This window comes from Nelumbo nucifera, chromosome 4 (assembly GCF_055504915.1).
Source record: "Nelumbo nucifera cultivar China Antique chromosome 4, China Antique-T2T, whole genome shotgun sequence".
NCBI lineage: Eukaryota > Viridiplantae > Streptophyta > Magnoliopsida > Proteales > Nelumbonaceae > Nelumbo > Nelumbo nucifera.
In genome coordinates, this window is record NC_142652.1 from 28993833 (window position 1) to 29007476 (window position 13644).

Genomic DNA, 13644 nt, shown 5'->3' on the forward strand with positions numbered 1-13644 from the left:
TGTTCATTGTGGGATTTAATGTCAGCGAATTCAATTTAAATAACCATTGCGCAGAATTTGTCCATGATGTTTTCAACATTAAGGATTCAACTAAACCTCTCTCCGGAGCTTTGACGACTTCATGGTCATTGTTATCGATGAAGCATGTTTTTTGGCAGCACCCTGTTGTTTGGACAACTATCATGTGGCTGATGATTTAAAGGTCAAAGTGGAGGATTTTTGTTGGATGAGGACTTGGATGTTGAGCTGATTAGGCCGAGCTGGAGGGTAAACTGGGTGTCAAGCTAGGTTGATTGCCGACCTGGGTAGCTCTTCAGAGAAACCTGCAAGGAATCAATGTTAAAGGACCCGAGGTGGCTAACCTAGCGAGGTCGCTCTGATGCTTAAGTCAGTATTGCATTGTCTTGGTTGTGAGCTGAAAGCTTGAGTGTAGAGAGAAGTAGTGAGCAAATAATCGTGCGTACCTCTTCGTGTCATTGGGGTTGGTGCCTTTATATAGGCTTTATTTGGTGTGGGCTTCACGCACCACATCCGAGATTTTTGGGAGGTTTCCTAACCGGTCTGAGATTCCCGAAGGTAATCGCTACGCATGTTGGCCATCCTCAGGAACACTTGGTACATGGGCCAACTTCTGAGAAACTTGGGAGTGTCGGGATATGCATACTGAATTTGTCAGCGAGCACAACTCGTAGGCCGGCTCCTAGACCTCAGCCAGGTCGGCAAGCCCTCAAGGGAGGTTGCTCCCCGCGTTGAGGTCACATCGGCCAATGACGAGGTGCTACAAGTCGGCCCTAGACGAGGTGCTCCTAGTCAGCCTAAGTTGTGCTCAAAGTCACGAGGTTGGCGGTAAAGGTAGATCGCCAGGTCGGGCAAAGACGAACTACGATCTGGGACTCCAAATCATCGCCTAGGTGGCATCTAGGTGTTGTCCAACTGTTTCGGGATGCCATGTGTCACCCAAATCCGCCCTCATCAATTGCCCCCCACTCCCGAGCTGAAAGTAGCTCGGTGAAGGGAGTAGATCGCTTCTTTTGGCCCGAAATGACTGATTCGATAAAGCGTTGGTCCAATTTGCTTCTCAGGTCGGAAGAGTCCAAGTGTTTACAGCCTTACGCAGGACCTCATCGTCTTGATTATCGGGGCACGAGAGCGAATTCATCCGCTCAAGGAGAGGTGGAGCAAGTACCCCGATGACATCTACCTTATTAGGGATGGAACCATCAAGGGGTTCTACAATCCGGCCATTACCTCAAGAGCGAAGTTTATCATGCCATCCTCAAGAGGGGGTTCTATGTGACTGCTTTATCAGGTTGCTCCACCTAGGTAGACTTTGATGCAACGTCCTTCGAGCTGGTTCTCAAAAGAGTAGCTAGTGAGTTCGATGCGGAGCCTGAAACCGAGGTGGAGGTCTACTATGAAGAGATTGACTAAATTTACGTCTGTCATGGTGCTGAAAGCGAACTAGTCTTTCCTTTGTTCTCTTTCTCGTGCTGAATGCGAATTGCTTTTTATTTTGCCCATGCAAAAGAGGCGATTGGGTCTTATGTGATGTCAAAGGTCTTTTATTAGCTCGGCACCGTATCCTTTAGGCTCTGAGAGCGACTCGCAGTCCAATCTCCTTATCCTTGATTTTACCCATGCCGAAGAGGCGATTGGGTCTTAGCACACCTATGCCGAAAAAGCGACTGGGACTTAGCACGCCTATGCCAAAGAAGCGACTAGGACTTATCTGCCCATGCCAAAGAGGCGACTGGGTCTTGTATTGTGCCGAGATTTTTTGTCAGCTCGACACCAAAGTCCTTAGGCTCAAGGAGTGACTTATAGTCCTCTCTCCTTATCCTTGGTCTTTCCCATACCGAAGAAACAACTGGGTCTCATGTGGTGCCGATGTCTTTTATCAGCTCAACACTTTAGCCCTTAGGCTCTGGGAGCGACTCACAGTCCACTCTCCTCATCCTTATTTAGCCAACATGTGGCTTGCCCTTTCCGCCTAAGCGAGTGGTCATTCTGTAGTAATTTCTCATATGACTGCTTCTACGTCATCCCGTGGGATTATCTTCCTGGACGAGTGCTTGCGAGACCACGGCATACATGTTCTATCCCCCCCCCTTGCGAGGGCATAATGTTGTTGTCGGTGTGAGTCAGAAATTCGGGGCCACGGCTGCGTTGCATCAACCTTGTAATGACGTCGGTCGTCCACTCCTACGAGAAGCCACAGTGAGCTCGACTTCCGAGGGCAGCTCTACTAACTATAGGTCGCCGACTCACTCAGGAGCCTTGAGGGGCTTGACCCGCAAGGGCATTCACATAGTTCATAGGCCGCTAACTCCCGCGGGAGCCACGAAGGGTTCAATCTGTAGGAGAGACCTCGCGAAGAGGACTAATGAGGCTTATCCAGGCTGAAATAAAGTCGGCAGAGCTGCTTAGTCTATTGGCCATCAACTTCCTATGGGAACCATGACTGGCTCAACTTGTGGGGACAGCCTTACTCCGAGGTGCTTGTCGCCAGGCTGCTGGTTGTTAAGGTCATTTTGCTATTGCCTATTCTGCATCGACATGAATACGCCGAGCTGCTCCCATGCTCACATCTAGAAATTCATGCTTCATCTCATGGAACTTTCGCGCTTTGATCCCGACGGGAACTACTGATGGCTCTACCGCGGGGAGAGGGGCATTCACATGCGGTAAAGGGGTATTTATCTGATTGTCACAGAGGAGTTCTCTAGGTTCATCATAGATGTTTTTGCCCCCTAGTAATCGGTATTCGTTCTAGGTGTTGATGCTGCTCAAAAGTGCATTTGAGCTCATAAAAAGGGAAATTAGAAAGTGACTTTAATTTCTAAAAGGTGAGATCTTTAGTTTTCTGGAAGATGAGGACTTAGCCTTTTAGAAGGTGAGAACTTAGCTTCTTGTAGTGTTTGCCACAAACTGTGCCAATTGATGAAGCACTTTTTTGGCAGCACCTTGTTGTTCGGACTACTTCCAGGTGGTCGATGACTCAGAGGCCGAAGAGGAGGATTTTTTACTGGATGAGGACTTGGATGTCGAGCTGGGGGGTAGAGTGGATGCCAAGCTAGGTTGATTGCCGAGTTGGGTAGCTCTTTAGAGAAACCTGCAAGGAATCAATGTGAGAGGACTCGGGGTGGCTAACCCGGCAAGGTCGCTCTGATGCTTAAGTCAGTATTATGTTGTCTTGGTTGCGAGCTGAAAGCTTGAGTGTAGAGAGAGCTAGTGAGCAAATAATCGCGCGTACCTCTTCGTGTCATTGGGGTTGATGCCTTTATATAGGCTTTGTTTGGCGTGGGTTTCACACACCACATCCAAGATTTCCGGGAGGTTACCTAACCGGTTCGAGATCCCCGGAGGTAACCGCCACACACATTGGCCATCCTCCGGAACACTCGGTACGTGGGCCAACTTTCTAGAAACTTGGGAGTTTCGGGATATGCATATTGAATTTGTCGGCGAGCACAAATCGCAAGTCGCCTCCTGAACCTCAGTTAGGTCGGCAAGCCCTCGAGGGAGGTCACTCCTCGCGTTGAGGTCACATCAGCCATTGACGAGGTGCTACAGGTCAGCCCTAGACGAGGTGCTCCTAGCTAGTCTAAGTTGTGGTCGAAGTCGCTAGGTTGGCGGTAATGGCAGGTAGCCAGGTCGAGGCGAAGACGAAATATAATCTAGAACTCTAAATCATCGCCTAAGTGGCGTCCAGCTATTTCAGGATGCCATGTGTCACAATGTCATTGGAGGGCCAAATCCGCCCTCATTAGTTATTATTTGAACTCTTTGCAACGAGGGATCGCTTCTTATCATGTTTCTATGTACCTTTTGAACTATGTAAGATATCTCGAAGTAGGGGGGAGGTATTTCCTATTTAGGCTTGTTCGTTTTTGAGTAAATCATTTGCCATGAAAGGGTCATTATTGAAGGGATAGTATTGTTCCATTACCCATTAGGCTCAGTTTTGAAGGAGTACTATGCAAATATGTAGAGTGCAAAACCTTATATTTTGTATTGTTTTGTATGTATTTGCATTGTACATATTTGCATTTGTTCTCTTTCAAAACTGAGCCTTAGCAATTTTATGCCCCAACAGGAAAGTTATTTATCTAAGTCTCGGGAGGGTTTTTCTTTTTTCTATTAGAACAACTAATACTAAACACAAATATGGGTTTCTTTCTTTCCATGGGACCTACCAACTTACCCACCCCATTTGTTGAAAAAAGAATGCCCCTTCGTGCTCCACCTGCTGCCAAGTGCCAAGCATCCATGATAAAAAAAAAGGAGGTAAAAAGACTTAAATATACCTTGAATTTTTAGAAACTGACTTAAAGATACCCTGAATTTTTAAAATGGATTTAAACATACCTCTTGATAGTTTTACCCTTTATTTTCTTTCAATTTTTCAAAAAGAACCAAATAGAAGACAAACTCCTTTCCTTTCTCATGGGTAGCTAGCGACCTACCAGGCTATTGCAGACGTCTCATCCTCACCAACGCCTCCCTCCCTCTCTTCGTCGACCTCCCCGTTGCCTAGTTCGGTGTGGTCAACTCAAAATCGGAGCCCCTCAAGTGCGTCTATGGAGTAGTGCCCAATGGGCTCTTCGTTGTTACTTTGGTTGTCCTTCATATGTACCACGGTTATGCCTACGTTGGAAATTGTCTGCTTAGCGCCACCGTCAAATATGAGGAAACTGGGTGGTACAATGGCCAGATATGGATAAAGACTACTGAAGTTTTTGCTCGTGATCATCTTCTAGGTTCATATTTAATCAAGCCTTAACCGATATGGCAAATCAAGCTCTTTCTTTTCCTCTTAGTACTCTTAGTTTTTGCTCTTCCTCTATCTATAGGGATTTAAGTTCTATTTGTCTTTGTGATGCTTGGGGTTGAACTACCCCCTTCTTATGTAGCTCCTCCTATTTCTACAAAAAAAAAAAAATCAAAACTTAGCCTATGCTAAACATATTGAAATTCACACTGATAGGGCTAGCCACATCCTTAGTGATATGTTTTCTAGCATTCAATATAGAGAGCGGCCAGAGGAATGCTTACAACCCATCAAAGGAAGCTGGGGGCAAGGCCATAACTAGGGTTTACAATGATGAATTTGCCAAATCATTTGAGCCTACATTTTATGGTGAACGTGCTTTACTTGATTCTTGAATGCTCTTCTATGTTTACATTAGGACAAATTTCTTAAACTACCCTTATGATTTAACTAATTGATTAACTCTATTGTTAATGTTTAGATATTATCTTTAGGTTCTTTGACAATACTCATTTTCATTAAACATTGACGAAAGCAAAAAGTCAAATTTATCCTTCACTATTTCTCATTGAGACCTTAAGCCACTGAGGAGCCGATCAAGTACCAAGAACTCATATTCTCTTCTCAGATTAGAACTCTACATTGTTTTATTAGAATCTCTCTCTCTAGCACGGCCACTTTGAACAACTCCCTCGTTATTAGCAGAGAAAGATTAGGTAGCGGGCCATTTGGTGGAATCTACTGTTCACCGACACTATTCATCGTCCTCAACCTCCCAAAGCACCAGACAACGGCTGTGCAATAAACCTCCCCCTTCCGGCCCAACGGAAAAGAAAATAAAGACAAAACAAAGAGAGGTATTGAGAATGATGTTAACTATTGACGATTTCAGTTGCGTCTTTGTATTTGGTGACGACTTCAGGAGAAATGAGATCTATTGACGATCTCAACTGCGTTCTTGTATTTGGGAATGATATTAACATGTGCCTTTTTTCTCAGAATCAATTATGGTTTTTTCTCAGAATCTGACACAATTCCTCTTTCCAGTTTTCACTAGATCTTTTCATGGGTCGGGTATTAAGACAGGCCAGGCCAGCCTGATCTGTTCTAAATTGAACTTGAACATTATTTTAGGGCCTCACAGGTTCGGGCTCAATCCTAAAACACCAGGCGTTACCTTTTTTCGGGCCGGGCTTAGGCTTTTTAGAAAAGCCCGGCTTGAGCCCGAACCCAACTTAATAATATATATTATATAATAAAAAATATATTTTATTTAATAAAAATATATATACAATATTTTTTCTTTTTTATTTTCTCTTTTTTGAAGTAATATTAAGATTTTTAATTATTTTTGAGTTTTGAGGACTTTTAATATAAATAAAACATCTTTTATTGAATACAAAAGAAAAAAATCTATTTTCAAATTTTTAGTGGGACTTGGGCCTGGGTTTCAGGCTTTATATGAAGGTCGGGCTCGGGATCAAAACTTAGGCCTGATGATTGGACTGGGCTCAGGCTCGGGCTTAAATGTATTTTATTAATACATATACTTATTTACTGGGCTCAGGCTTTATATGTACTTTTCAGCCAATTAACGACGCAAACAATTTATTTACAAGCCTTTGAAAGGTTGTCCCTGCATTTTTCAAACCGAAGGTTATAACCTTGTAACAGTACAGGCCGAATTCCGTGATGAAGGCAGTATTTTCTTCATCCGTCGGGTTCATCGTGATTTGGTTATAGCCCGAATAGGCGTCCAAAACTTAGCAACTCATGCCCTAAGGTCGCGTTCACCAAACGGTCATTTCTGGGGAATGGGAAGCAATCTTTCGGGCAAGCCCAGTTCAGGTCGGTGTAGTCGACGCACATGCGCCACTTGCCATTGGTCTTCTTTACCAGGACGGGGTTGGCTACCCAGCTCGGGTAGTGGACTTCTCTTATGAAGTCTGCTGCGAGGAGCTTCTCGACTTCTTCGTCGACCGCTTTCCATCGTTCCGGGGCTAGGTTACGTTTCTTCTGTCTAACGGGCCTAACTACAGGATCAGTGTTCAACTTGTGAGTTATGAGTTCGGGGTCTATACCAGGCATTTCTGCCGCGGACCATGCAAAGATATCTAAATTTTGAAGTAAAAAACTTACCAGTTCGGATCGTAGGGGCTCCTGGACGGAAGCGCCAATCTGAAGCGTCTGAGCTGGGTCTGCTGTTGAGGTCGGGACCGCGACTGTTTCTTCCGTGGGTGCGGCTCGCTCTTCACCCTACTCCGTGGGTCATTCCAGTTCGAGGTCATTGACCACCTTGGTTTTACCCTTCAGGGCGACAACGTAGCACTTGCGGGACTCGAGCTGGTCGCCCCGCACTACCCCCACACCGAAGTCTGTTGGGAACTTCATAGCCAAGTGGTAAGTGGAGACCACCGCCCATAGGACATGGGTGATCGGTCGACCTACTATGGCATTGTAGGGGGAGGGGGTCGCGACCACCAAGAAGTCGTGCTTGAATCTGACCACACAAGGCCACGTGCTGACTTCCACAGGTACTGTTATTTTCCCAAGGGGCCGGACTTCTTCTCCGCTGAAGCCTACCAAAGGAGTGTCTGCGGACTTTAGGTCGCTTCTCTGCAACTGGAGCTGGTCAAACGCGGCTTTGAATAGAATGTCGGCTGAGCTGCCTGAGTCGACGAGTACATGCCTGACCTCAAAGTCGTTGATTCTTAGCTTTATTACGAGCGCGTCGTCGTGGGGGTTGTGGACTCCTCGCACATCGTCTTCTATGAAGAGAATTGGGTCTCCTGTCTTCGGTCGCTTTGGGGGGTTCTGCTCTTCCCGGGTGGCCTCACGAACTGACGTCCGTGCTGCTGCTGAAGTGCAACCCACAACGATCGAACCTCCCACTATCATGTGGATGGTCCCCCGAACGGGCCTCTCCTCTGGAGGCTGCCTCTGCGGTTGATCGGTTGGCCTGCTGCTGGACTCGGGAGCATGTTTACCATGCTCCCCTTGCCGACCTGTTCTATTACTATTGTTATTATTATTATTTTGTACAAAGTTTCTCAAATATTCGCGACGGATGAGCTCCTCTATCTCGTCGCGGAGGTTTTTACAACTTTCGGTACTGTGACTGTGGCCTTTGTGAAAACTACAATACAAACTCTTATTTCTTTCATTGGGATTCCCCCTCAGACGGGGTGGCCACTTCACGTACGGGGCGTCCTTGATCGCCATCAGGATTTCGGCCCGCTTCGCGTTCAGTAGGGTATAATCAGCTCGGTCCGGTGTAGGAGCTCGGAACAATTGACCCGGCTTTGCCCCCCGAACTGTTTCCTTTTTCCTTCGGGTGTCCCCTTGACTAGAAGGCTCTCCTTCTTTCTTTCTTTTTTTGGGTGCGCCCTCGCCCTTCTGGTTGATCTCCTCTTTAGTGGCTATGAACTTATCCGCAGGCTTTAGAAACTCGGTTATGGTCGCGGGTTGGTTGACGACCATGTGCCAATTGAACTCTTTGTGCATCACGCCCTTCTTGGCTGTAGCAAGGCATACGGCGGGATCCAGGCGTGGTATCTGCATACAAGCGTCGTTGAACCGCTTGATATAACTCCGGATGGTCTCTCCCTCTCTTTGTGCTATGTTGAAGATGCTTTCTTCAGTTCGCGGGCATCGTTTGCTGGTGACAAGGTGGGACGTGAAGGCTTGTGCGAACTGCACCCAACTTCTTATCGACCCGGGTGCCAAGTTCCGGTACCACGTGCAGGTTGCTCCCCTGAAAGTGGTGGAGAAGGCCACACACATCCACGACTCACTGGCTCGCGCCAGGTGCATTTGTGACTGAAAGACATCTACATGATCATTCGGGTCGAACGACCCGTCATACTTGTCAAGAGGGGGGAGCTTGAAATCCTTGGGCCTCGGGACTGCCAGGAGTTCGAAAGATAGGGGGGACGGAACCGAGAGGAGGGGAGCTTTGGCTTCGGCCGAGCTTACCTCTTCTTTGCCCATGAGCTCGGGCAAATCGCGGGTGACAGATCGGTGAGCTCGGCGGCGGCGTCTCTGCTTCTTGATGGGCTCGGCGTTCGTGCTTCTCACCTCCACGTTGTCCAGAATGGTTTGCGCAGGGAATAGCTCGGTCTGCTGGTGATGGCTGCGGACGAAAGGGTCCTGCTTGGAGTCAGTTGCGAGGATCTCGAACCGGTTTTCAAGGATTAGGGCTCCAAACTTTGACTATCGAGGCGACGTAGACCTGCCGAGCCGAGGTCTTCCCGACCTGTCCGCCTGTGGCGAGATCGGGGTAGCCGGTCTCTCTCATCTACCGTGGGGGGAGGCCTGATTTTTTGGGAGATTTTGGGGGGTCTCTCCTCGGTCGGAGGGGTGCTCTCTTTGGCGGCGAGACTTGGCTTGCTGCGAGGCTGGGCGCTGAGGCGAGAACTGAGGCTGCTAAAGCTGAGGTTGGGGTAGCTGGGGGAACTGCTGCTGATACTGATACTAGGAGACCTGGTGCAGTACGTGCTGATGATAGAGCTGAAGTTGTTGGAACTGTTGCATTTGAGCCTGCATGGCTCATGCATTGCATCAGGTCCTCCAGCTAGTTCGGGCTGGCCGCTGGGGGCACAACCGAAGGCTCGGTGAACGTCATTCCGACTGTAGCAGGGAGTGGGGTGATGACGGGTGCCATTGTAAGGGGCACGTTCAAGCTGGGGATTCCGTCCACTGAGAGGGGGACGGTGAACTGTCCGATACAGACAGTAGGAAGCTGGGGTTGCTCCCTGGAGTTATCTATTTCTATGCTTCGTTCGACGTTGTTGGAGGAAGCCATGAGCGTTGGATTGTTTCAAAGAGGGAAAGAACTGAAAGAGTTTAGAGATAAAGGCTTTTTGAAGCGTCTTCCCACAGACGACGCCAAATGATGCGGCACGATCCGGGCACTCCTAGCTGGCTGCTGACTGGCTCCTTGTTGGCGACGGACGACACCTAAGAAGATGAAAGGAAGGATTCCCGGGGATTTTACCCGGTGGGAATACTCCGATGCTTAAGTTAGTATCGTGTATAGGAAGCAAAGAGAGAACGAAAGCTAAGAGTGGAGGTCGCGCTTTATCACTATATTCGAGAGATTAGAGGTTTTTTTGAAGAAGTTTCTCTTCTGCCCTGAGGGCTCTTATAGGGGCGCTCTTGCGAGATTGGGCATAACCGCCACTGGGCCCCTGCCACAGCCGTTACCTACCAAGGCTGCGTAGGTGGCCGTTGTGACGTACTCCTCGCCCAGGTGAGTGACACGTCTCCAAAGTGACAGGCACGCCTTCGCCTACTAAGAGACGTGGGTGCAGATTGTCGAAAGGACAGGGGCTGCGCCGTCAGTAAGGGACGTTGCGCAATCTGACTGGTACGACCTGTTAAATAGAAGCTTTCTGAGGAATGATCGTGCGGCCCATTCGCGAGCTACTTTGCAGCGAGCTTAGAATACTTCAGGAGCACCCTTAGTAGAATTGGTCATCGGGATGACGTGTCTGTTTGGGAGCTCGGGCGAGCTGGTTTTCTTAGCTCGCAAGTTAAAGTTGCCTCGGAATATCCCTTTAGAGGTAGCTTGGGAACCCGGAGCTCGCGTTGTGGCGAGCTCCTCCTTTTGTGCGCTACGATGTAGCGAGCTACTTTATGGGCCCGTTACTTAGTTGTACTAGACCGCAATGCTGAGCTGTCGCTTACGTTGAGTCAGTGTCCACGTGTCGCCATTTCATAGGTTGGGTCAAATCATCCTTCATCAGTAACTACATAATTTCATGATGAATTTTGTAAAAATATAATAATATGAATATTATTAAATCTATTATAATTAATTTTTGTATTTTGAATAATAATTTTGAAGTTAGTATTTAATTTTGTTATAATATTTAAATAATTCTAAAATTTTTTAATTAACACTTTCTTTAGATAGATGTAGATAAAAAGTGGGGGAGGGGATAAATAGGAATTAGAGATAGTTTAGGAGAGGATCTCTTTAATAAATTAAAGATAAGTTAAGATATTAATAGGAGTTACCGAGTTAGAGATAATTTAGGAGATAAATATGAATTATTGACAATTTAAGAGAAAGTGGGGAAAAGTGGTGCCACTTGACTAAACATTGAGAAACCAAGTCCTCTTTCTTTATGGTTGTTTGAACTTTGAAATAGTTAAACTTATGTTATTTATTTGTTGGTTAAGGAGTAACTAGCGAGGGGCCCCTATTATGCAGGGGCAAAACATGATGATAAATTCGAAAGAAAAAATCAGAAATGAAGAAATTAATAGAGAAATTGCAAGTCTGTAAACATATTGGATCATTGAGCAGGGATAGACAAAGTAGTTTAAGGTGTGATACATAAGGAAAAAGAAAACAAAGCAATAGCTCTAAAGTTTATAAAAATGTTGTAACGTGCTTAATAATTCCATATTCGTTATTATGAAGGTGACAATGCTTCAACGAAAGTTGTTTCATTTGTAAGAACTGAAGCAAAGAGGGGGTTATTAAAGAATGTTCTTGCCCCATTTATTTGATGAGCTAGTCTCTCCAATGTACAAGTTGTTGCCAATGCCTAGAAAAGGAAGAACCAATGTAAATTGTGAGCAGTAGTGTCAAAGTGTGTTTGTTGTCACACTGAATTTTAATATTCTTTCATGAAAGGAATGTTGTGTTTGTTGGGCAAGTTTGATTATTGTTCATATATGATATATATAATGAACAAAAATAATTATATGGTTGCAAGAATTGAGTTCAAAACGTGAATAGTAATCACAAGGCTGGTATTATAGCCACGTTCATCATTTTCCACCAAGCACATGGGTTTAGGAATCCTAAGGAATCGAAGCAAACCTCTGAAGATGCTTTTACAACAAATAGGGAAAATAGTGTCATCCTATCGGTCAATATCTTTGTAATAAACAAGACTTTGTACCTTTCTAGTAACCATGTAATAAATGTATAGTAAGATTACATCATAGAAGAAGGCTTATAGCATTGAAGGCACATGTTCTTTCATTTAGAGATCAACCCCAACCGCACATTTGCTCTATGGAGCTTCAATTAAAAAGGCACCAAGCACATACGACATGAGTAACGTCAAACAAAATTTGCAAAGTCATTAACAAAAACAGTCACAAGACCTTGAAGTTAATGTTTCAAAGTATTTGGGGATGAGAAACCTTGAAATACTTAGAATCTTTGGGGATGAGAAAAAGACCAAAAAACCTTGACATTAATGCTTAACCTTGGAATCTTTGGGGATGGAAAAAAGACCTTGAAGTTGAAAACAAGAACAAAAACAGTGAGAAAGTACATCATGTAACTGCTACACTTAACTCATACTACTGCATTAAATTCTTTGATCTTGAAAGAATTTTAAGGACACACAAAATCATGTAACTGCTACACTTACAACTTTACAAGACATCAAAGAAAAAGAAAGTACATCAAGTATTAATTAAGTTGGAGCGCATTAAATATCTGAATGAAATATGAAGTTAACAAGATCAATGGTTCAAAAAATTACACGTAACGGGCTGAAAACTACTCAATCGGTCATCTCGTCTCCAATGCCTTCTGGGCACAATAAATACCTAGATGTCATTCAGGTATTTTTTGAACCATTGATTTTGAATTTCATTCTGCCTCCAATGACCGACTGAGTAGTTTTCAGTTGTTAATAAGAGATCAATCATAGATTTTGAATGACCGGCTGAGTATTTTTTGAGCCATTGATTTTGAATGTCATTCAGGTATTTTCTGAACCATTGAACCATTTTGAATGTCATTCAGAAAATATCATTTTTAGGTATTTAATGTGCTCAAAAGGTACATAATGCGATGACCGGCTTAGAATATGTCATTTTAGCTTGTTACGTGTAAAACTAAAAACCTCTCTTCTTTGGTTGAAAACTATTCAGCCATTGATCTACCATTGATCTCCTCTTAATGGCTGATAACTACTTAACCGGTTATCTACACACATTTCTTGCCTCCAATGCCGTTGGGTCATCTACACACGCTTGAGTTTCATACGTGTAGATGCTTATTATTATTTCCTCAAGTAATTTAAGTAATATATATATATATACTACTTAAGTAATATATATATATACTACTTATGCCCCCTTGTGCTTTAAGTAATATATATATATATATATATACTACTTATAAAAGTGTGAATGAGGAGGTTTTGGCTTTTGAAATTTTTTTTATTGAAATATCCCTCATCTTGAATTTAATTCACCTCTATTGAAAGGGCATAAAATGTAATTAAAAGATTGCCATTAAGTACATTTAATTACCTCTCATTAAGTCTCACATTCAAGTCATTAAATAAATTACATTGTCTAATCCAACATTTATACTTTTGTTTATCATCATTAAATTCTACTAATAAATCCATACACAATAATTATTAATAGAATGAAATTTTATATTTTTAAAATAAACATAGAAATGAAATCATATTTTTCATCCAGGTGGAGGGTAAGTAGTTCAACCATTTGGGTCAAATGGATAACTTCATGATGTCATAAATAAATAATACAAATTTAGAAATATAAAAAATGCTTTTATTTATCATCATTAAATTCCACTAATAAATCCATACACAATAATTATTAATAGAATGAAATTTTATATTTTTAAAATAAACCTAGAAATTAAATCATATTTTCCATCTAGGTTGTGAGTAGACCTGTTCATGGGCCGGGTGGCCCGATGGGCCGGCCCGACCCGGCCTGACCCCCGGACGGGCTTGAACAGGCAGTTTGGCCCGCGGGCTTAACCTCGGGCCAAAAAGCCTAGCCCGCATAAAATTCGAGCCGGGAACGGGCTTTGCCAAAATAGCCCGGCCCGAGCCCGGCCCGGCCCGACCTATAGTTAA